Raw genomic sequence first — 8,578 nt, forward strand, 5'->3', positions numbered from 1 at the left:
TTCCAGACTTGAGGGCAACTTCTGAAATTTCCTTCCTTTTTCCTTGAAACAGTTTGGCATTGTTACCCTCCTGGAAGGAAGTTGTGCAAGGCCGCCTCCCATCCTGTGACGGGCCCTGGGGGTGGGAAACGGGCAAGGAGGCGGCCCCGGGGGAAAAACCTTTTGCTCGGTCTGGCTGTTTTGGGAAGAAGATATTTCCCACCCATCCACCCCCGATCTTAAGGGGGACTCTGGGAACAGACCAGGGATGAAATCCTGCAGGTTCTGACAGGTTCTGGAGAACCGGTAGCGGAAAGTTTGAGCAGTTTGGAGAACTGGCAAATGCCACTTCTGGCTGGCCCCAGAGTGGGGTGGGAATGGAGATTTTGCAATATCCTTCCCCCAGGAGTGGAGAGGGAATAGGGATTTTGCAGTATCCTTCCCCCGCCACGCCCACAGAACCGGTAGTAAAAAAAAAATTGGATTTCCCCACTGGAACAGACCCAAAGACTTCCCTGGCAGCCTGGCAAGGGGACCCTCCTTGCATGCAGTTAAACTGTCCCTCATCCAGCCCAGATCTCTTCCTCTTGGCAGGAGCCTGCTGGGGGGCTCGAACTGGGCTCAGCTGTTTGGCTGCCAAGAAGGCATGGTGGACCCAAACAGCGCCTCCTGAACCAGGGTTGCCCCCCCCATTTCAGCTGCAATCAAGGATGATAGGAGATGCAGTCTGGTTCTCAAATCTGCCCCCTCCCCGAACAACAGTGCCCTCCTGTGGGTCTGTCCTTTGGGACCTACCCCATTTCTGGACACTGGCACCACTCCAGCCGGTTCTGTCCCAATGGCACAATCATAAAAGCCATCCAAAGCACCACACTTTCCCCCCCCCCATATCTGCTGCCCTTATTTCGGGATCCAGATGTTCAAACCCAGAGAAGGAAAGGTGAGCTGGCAAGGAGAGTGCCAGCGGGTGCAATGAGTAAGACCAAGACCCAGGGGCTTGCAAAGACGAACCTGCAGGAACCTCATGGCAGCCCTTATGTGGTTTCATTCTTTTTAACAGTAACAGAGTTGGAAGGGACTTTGGAGGTCATCTAGTCCAACCCCCTGCTCACGCAGGAAACCTGTACTAGGGGTTCGAACCTCCAAACTGCCGACCTTTCTGATCGACAAGCTCAGCGTCTTAGCCATTTGAGCCACCTAGTCAGCTATATCTCAAGACAACCGTAGTTGTCCGAAGCCCTCCATAATCTTTCTCCACGCCTGGCAGATAGGAAAACGTCTTTCCTTCTGGAAAACCTGGTGCCTTTTGCCCACCCAGGCAGGATGCTGCAACCGTCTCCCCAGCCTGCATGGAGGGGAGGGGAGGGGGGCAGGCAGGCAAGCAGGACCCTCCAATCTCTCCCTGGAAGCAGGAATTGCCGCTGCGGAGGGAGCATTTCTTGGTGCAGTGTGTACTCTGTGTGTGTGTGTGTGTTGAAAGGACACAGCTGTTGTTTTCTCACCGGGCTAATGTTTAGCTCGCTCTTGTTTTTACAGCTGTGCAGCCGCGGGCTGGCATTTTCTCCTTTCCGGACTGGCAACTTCTGATCGTTTCCTTGCAGGGCTGGGGCTGGCGCGGGGGGGGGGAAGCGTGCGCATGCTCCAGGGTCAAAGTCTGCCGATTGTGTTGCAGCGGCCAGGGAGGCTGTGCCCTGCAGCCTTGGGCACGGAAATATGCCCAAGGTCCCGCGAAGACGCCCAAGCTGGCACGCTTCCCATCCTGGTGAAGCCCAAACAAAATCCCCTTGCAGACCTTTTCAAGAATCTCTCACCTACTTTCATCCGACCAGCGATTGGCCCAACTGAAGAGCCACGGAAGAGCCTGGCTAGGTGGCTCAGTGGCTTAAGACGCTGAGCTCGTCGATCAGAAAGGTCGGCGGTTCGAATCCCTAGCATAGATCTCCTGTTTGTGAGCAGGGGGTTGGACTAGATGACCTTCGAAGTCCCTTCCAACTCTGCGCTTCAAGAAAACCCCGCCGGTGATCAGCGCCTCCCTTGCCATTTGCCCCCCAACGATTGGCCGAGACCCTTAGCCGGCATCTCTCGGCGCCCGCTCGCCACTCAGCTCCGCTCCGCTCCGCTGCTGGAGTAGCGCAGGAAAGCCCCGCCCCTCCGCAGACTAGCCTGTTTCTACTGTTTCTTGGCCAAGGCTGCCCCCTTCTGGCGAGAGCGCAGCGCTGCACCCGGCAAACTTTTGCGCCGCGGAGGCGAAGGGAGGGGCTGCCCGTTATTTCACCGCCCCCGGGGCCATGCACGGCATCCAAAGTGGTGGTGGGGGGGAGTGGGAAGGGGCCGATTTTTCCTTTTGCTGGATTTTTAGGGTGCGGGAAAAGGATCCCAGGTCAGAAAAAGAGCCTTGGTAGTACAGTAGTCTAAAGCACCCTGTTATTAACAGCTGCCTGCAATTACTGCAGGTTCGAATCTCGCCAAGGCTCAAGGTTGACTCAGCCTTCCATCCTTTCTAAGGTAGGTAAATTGAGGACCCAGTTTGTGGGGGCAATAAGCTGACTTTGTATAAAATATACAAAAGGATGAAGGCTATTGCTTAACGCATTGTAAGCCTCCCTGAGTCTCCGGGGCTTATAAAGGGCGGCATATAAATCAAAAATAAAAAATAAAAAAAAGCAGGCATGGATGGGAGAGGGACACGCCCAGCCTTGCCCCATGCGATCCTAATAAATCGGGGAGTCCCCCCCCACTCGCTTTTGGTAAAGGAGTTCCTCGTGTTAGATCCGGGAAGAAAACTCTTCCTGTTTAACAGGTAAAATTCGGCACAACCGAAGCGAATTCTTTATGGAGGCTGGCCGATCCCGTCGGAGGCGCGCACCGCCCCGGAGGTCCCCACAGGAGCCCGCCGGGAAGGGCAGCGGCCGCGATCCCCGAGGGATAATAACAGTCACAGAGTTGGAAGGGAACCTTGGAGGTCATCTAGCCCAACCCTCTGCTCACGCAGGAGACCCTATCCTATCCTAGGGATTCGAACCGCCGACCTTGCTGATCGTCCTAGCCCCCGCCCTCCCTTGGCCCGTCCAGCGACCCCCGCCGGCCAAGGGCTCCTCTTTAGGGCAGTAGGATTCGTAGCCCTTCCGCGGCCGTCGGGGAAAGAGAGGCGGCGGTGGCGGTGCAGTGCAGTGGCCGGCAGGGGGCAGCGTTACTTTCTCCGGGCTCGGGGAGCCAAGGCGGGGAGTTGGGGGGGGGGGCGCGCCGGGGAGCCTGCCTTCCCTTTCCTTCCCCGCCTCCCTCCGCTGCCTCTCGCTTTAAAAAGCCCCGCCGGACCCTGCAGCTTGCCCGGGAGACCGACGGGGCCGGAGCGGAGGCAGAAGACGCGGAGAGGCAGGTGAGGGACCCCGCTTTGCCCTCCCTCTCCCACCCACTCTCACCCCGACGATCTTGGCTGGGCTCCCGAAGGATGGCAAGGAGTACGGGGCAGAGGGCGAAGCTGGTCAAAGCCAGGCGGGCTTCGGAGGAAAGGCGCCCCTCGCCCCGGGGAAGAAGGGAGCGGGGAACCGGATCTCGTGTGTCGAGGGGAGGGGGGGTACTTTTGGCTGCTTCAGTACAGCCCCCCCACCCCATCCCATCCCGAGGCTCAGCGGTGCCAAAAAGATGCCAGGTCCATGCGGTCACACCGGCTTTGCGAAGAAGACCCCAATCGCTACTTTTCATCGTCCGCAAGAGACTAGAAAGCAACGGGGCTATTTTGGCCGCCCCCCCCCCCCGCCATCCCATCCCACCCTGCAGCTTCCAAGCGGCACAATTTTGGGGGTACCCTCCCGTGAATCCCTTGGCAGGGCGCTCAGCTTGGGTTGTTCAGGGAAGTGAGGCTCCAGAGACTCCCCCTTTCTTTCCCCCCCCCCATTAGGATTCTGCTCTCCCCAGAAAGCACCCCCACCTTTGGGGGCAGAACTGCCCATGGCTGGCATCCAGAATCAGTGCCAGGCAAGTGGGAGCGAGGCTCCCAGGCAACGCCAGGCAATTTGGCCAAAGCAGCTCCCTTGGCCGGGCAGCGAGAGCTTTTGTCCTTCGCAAGCTCCCGAGGGGGTGGTGGTGGCAGGGGGACGGACGGACGGACGGACTGAATTGAGTGTCCCAGTGAAGGAGAGTCTGGACTGGAGCTCCCAATAATCGCAACCCGTGTCAGGGTGCCAGAGAGAACAGCCGCCGCGGGCAGGGAGGCGTGCGGGGCAGGTGTGCAAATCTTAAAAGGAACGCTTGACTTGGGTGAGGAAGGATGGCAGAGAGCGGGTGGTGGGAGGGAGGGGGCGGAAGGAGCAGCAGAGTGGATTCCCCCCTCCCCCCACAGGAAGAAGCCGAGAGATTCTGCATTCACCTGAGAATTAGCCAGCCTTGCCAAATGTCACTCACAAGGCAGGCAAAGGACCACACCTGTTGCCGATTCTTCATCCTGGAAGGCGGCAGAGCGAGCCAAGAGAAAGGGGTTCCCCCGAATGCACAGTCACAGGCCAGCCTGTTGTGCCTCTTTTGTGGGCAGGGAAGCAGAAAAGGATCCTCTCGAGCTGAGCTACAGCCGCACCCCCAGAGCAGCGAGAATCCCCCTCTCCCTCCCCCTCCCCCCCAGCTAGAGAAAGGACCTTCCCTGGGATTACAAGAGGGACGCCACGGAGCAAAGAAAAAGCTCAAAAAAGTGGCCCATGAAATCAGCGTCCATCTGGCTGCTTCCCCCACCCCCCCACCCTCTCCTCTACTTTTTCTACCTGGCTCCCCAACCCAAAGAGGACCCCCCTCCCCTCTCCTTAGGCCACGTCGCCTAGGGTCACTCCGTGTCTACAACAATGCCTGGGGGACTTTCTCAAAGCAGCTCCCCCACGCCAACTGGGCCAGCCCTGCCCGGAGTGAGTCTCGCACGGCCCGCCTCGCCAGGGAAGGAGGCAAGGGAACAAGGCCGGCAGTGGTGCCAAAGCATGGCTGATGGTCCTTCTTCGAGAACATGGCAGGTGGGCCGTGAGGTTTACCTCTGCTGGCTGCCTCCGTCCGGTGGGAAGCAGAGGCTCCTGGGGCAAGGCGAGAGAATCGGTTTCACCCGCTGCAGCTCCCTATGTGTTGCAAGACCCCGGAACGGGGAGGATGTCCTTCCACTTCCGAGATGCTCTTCCCTGTTGCAGGAGATCCCCGAGTTGGAGCCCCTGAAGGCCGGTGGGGAAAGCCTCTGCCGTGGGCAGATTGGGTTGCCCAGACTGGTTCCCGTCTCTAGGCAACGAGGGCAAAGCAACCCTGCTAGGAAGGATGGTGGCACAACAGTCTCTCTTTCCAAAAACTCCATCTCTGTCCTGCAGAGGAAGCCCCCAGATCCTGCTTATGGAGGCTGGCTCGGCCGTCCCCGTCCCCTGCTTTCTGTAGCTGCTAAGGCAGGATGGTGCATATGGGCAGAGGCATAGCAGCTGCTCCGGCCAGCCCAGGTGCCAAGCGGCCTGGGAAATGCCTCCATCCGGCTCTTTCTTTACTGGGGCGGAGGCGAGAGGGGGGGGGAGGCTGAATTGGCTTCAGGCCTGCCTGCCTGCCAAAGGCTCTCTTAAGCGCATTTGATGGATTCAACGGCGCTTAGGGGAATAATCCCAGAGAATTAGTGGCAGCAAAGAGAGGCTTACGAGGGGGGGGGGAGAAAGCCGCTTTGCCCTACACGCAGGTGGCGGAGTGGGAGCCAAGGCCCTCCCAGAGAGGATTTTGCAAGGAAGGGACTGGGACAGGCAGAGAGGGAGGCTGCTTCTCTCTCGGGCAGCCCAGCCCTCTGGGAAAGATTCGTGTGGCCGTCCGGATGCACAAAAAGGAGATTGGAGGGGTGTGTGTGGAAAATCACAAGTGGTTGTGAGGGAGGAGAGCTGCATCCCGAACTCTCTCTCGCTTCGTTGGAGCTCCTCTCCGGAACATTTTCCTCGGGAGCCTGCATCAGCCAAGATGAGGTGTGGGGCCTTGTTGGCCGAAATCGGCGAAGAGCGCCAGTTCCTCCAACCAAGACCGTCCAGGCCTCTCCTCGGCTCTCTGTCCAGTTGGACAGTCTCTTCTGCGACCATCCGGACAAGCTTGTCTTGCTCTGGCAACTTCCTTGGCTTGGTTCTGCCCGGTCTCGCGAGTTTTACAGCCCAACGAAAGATTAGGGATGCGGTGGCTCAGTGGCTAAGACACCGAGCTTGTCGATCGAAAGGTCGGCAGTTCAGCGGTTCGAATCCCTAGCGCCGCATCACGGGGTGAGCTCCCGTCACTTGTCCCAGCTTCTGCCAACCTAGCAGTTCGAAAGCACGTAAAAAATGCAAGGAGAAAAAATAGGGACCACCTTTGGTGGGAAGGGAACGGCGTTCCGTGCGCCTTTGGTGTCGAGTCACGTCGGCCACCTGACCACCGAGACATCTTCGGACAGTGCTGGCTCTTCGGCTTTGGAACGGAGATGAGCACCGCCCCCTAGAGTCGGGAACGACTAGCACATATGTGCAAGGGGATCCTTTATCTTAAAGACGCCAACTTGGATTTTTTGCGTTGCAAAAGACCGAGAGGGAATTTAAGCTTCTTTTTGAGTTGAACAAACCATGCGGCCGTCTTGGTGATGAAGATACGGAGGCGGTTGACCGAGCTCAGGTTTTTTTTTTTTTGTTTTTTTGTTTGTTTTTTGAGATTTCCATTCCAGATTATGACTCTGAACTCCCTTGGCGCTCTCCCCGTGCAAGCAGTGATGGCTCCACAGCTTTTTCCAGGTCCGCCCTTCGATGGGCTCCAAAGATAAGCTCAAAAGCTCGCTTCCCTTCTCCTCTACGGGTGAGGAGGGGAGGGGGCCCAAAGGTTCTAAAGCCCCCCCCACCCCACCCCGTTCCTCCACCCTTTTCTTCAGCTCCAAGCTTGCCGGAGGGGTTAATGGCTGTCCTTTTCCTGGAAGCCAAAGGGAGATTGCTTCCCCAGGAGGCGGCTGTTGCAGCACCTGACACCCCCCCCCCCGCAACCTTTCGAGGAAGTGCTCCCCGTGAGGCAAGACACAGGAAGCTGAGCTGAAACCGCAGGACAGCCCAAGGCAGGGTTAGGGGGCTGCCAGCCACCGAGGCCTGGCCTGCAATTTTCTCCCGGAAAGAAATCCTGGTGCTACAGCTGGGGGGGGGGGAGGTATTGTGTGTGTATTTTTCTTTTTTTTTTTAATTGAAAAAGTTTTCAAATACAAATTTTTCCCCCTTTTTTCTCCCCCTCCTCCTCCCTAACCCCCCCTCACCACCCATCCCCCCCGTGACTTCTTCACAACAAAAACCTAATTCATAACAGATTACGTAATATTTTACCATCCCCTTACTCCCTCCTCTAAATACTGACCCTTACTTGCTAAAAATATTATTAATATTATTACTTCCCCCTTTTACCATACATTTAAAAAAAAAAAGCATTCTACTATAACATTGTATGATAACTTCTAATTTAGCATAATATTATTATAACTCCCAATTTAGCAATAATCTGCCCTTTTTCTCCTCCCCCAAACTTATATCTGTACATTATTACAACATTTCAAAACAACCTTCCACTTTAAAACGATATAATAAATCCTACTTTAATATTTAATCTTTTGTGTATATTAATATAACATTTCAAAGCAGCCTTCCCCTTGTGTGTATTTTTCTTGACTGTACACCGCCTTGAGTCCTACGGGAGAAAGGCGGTATAGAAATATAATAAATAAATAAATAAATAGTGGGGGAGTGTAGAGAGTCTCAGAAGCAGGCAGGCATGTTTTTCTCCTCCTGCAGCTTTTCCAATAGAGACTTGCCCACGCGTCTCTTGCTGTTAATCAGAATAGAACTGGAAGGGACCTTGGAGGTCTAGTCCAACCCCGTGCTCAAGCAAGAGACTCTTATCCCATTTCAGATAGGTGGTTGTCCCGTCTCTTCTTAAAAAAACCTCCAATGATGGAAGCTCCTTACAACTCCTAGTGGCGAGCTGTTCCACCGGTTAATTGTGCTCCCTGTTAGGAAGTTTCTCCCCGATTCCAGGTTGCTTCTCTCCTTGATGCGTTTCCATCCATCGTTTCTTGTCTTGCCTTCTGGTTGAACCCCCTCTTCTTTGTGGCAGCCTCTCAAATTGGGGAGCCTGGATAGCTCAACAGACAGAAGCACTGTAATTTAACACCAGCTGTCTGCAATTAAAGTAAGATCGAATCTCGCCAGGCTCAAGGTTGACTCAGCCTTCCATCCTTTCTAAGGTAGGTAAATTGAGGACCCAGATTGTGGGGGCAATAACTTGACTTTGTATAAAAATATACAAAAGTATGAAGGCTATTGCTTAACGCATTGTAAGCCGCCCTGAGTCTCCGGAGAAGGGCGGCATATAAATCAAATTAAATATATATATATATTCTTCTAGACAGGAAAATCTGGCTAGAAGAAAAACACACATAAACCCTATGAAGGAGTAAGAAAATTTACAGGGAGGATACATAAGATATGGGTGTGGCCTACTGATGAAAGCAAACGAGCTAGAAATAGATCTATTTAGGTCTCCCACCTAATGCGGTGACCAAAACGGAACGCGGCATTCCAGGCGTGGTCTTTACTAAGGATTTCTAAAGCGGTACTTA

Source organism: Pituophis catenifer, unplaced genomic scaffold (assembly GCF_029215685.1).
Source record: "Pituophis catenifer annectens isolate HBS135680 unplaced genomic scaffold, rPitCat1.0.hap2 SCAF_18, whole genome shotgun sequence".
In the NCBI taxonomy this organism is placed as follows: domain Eukaryota; kingdom Metazoa; phylum Chordata; class Lepidosauria; order Squamata; family Colubridae; genus Pituophis; species Pituophis catenifer.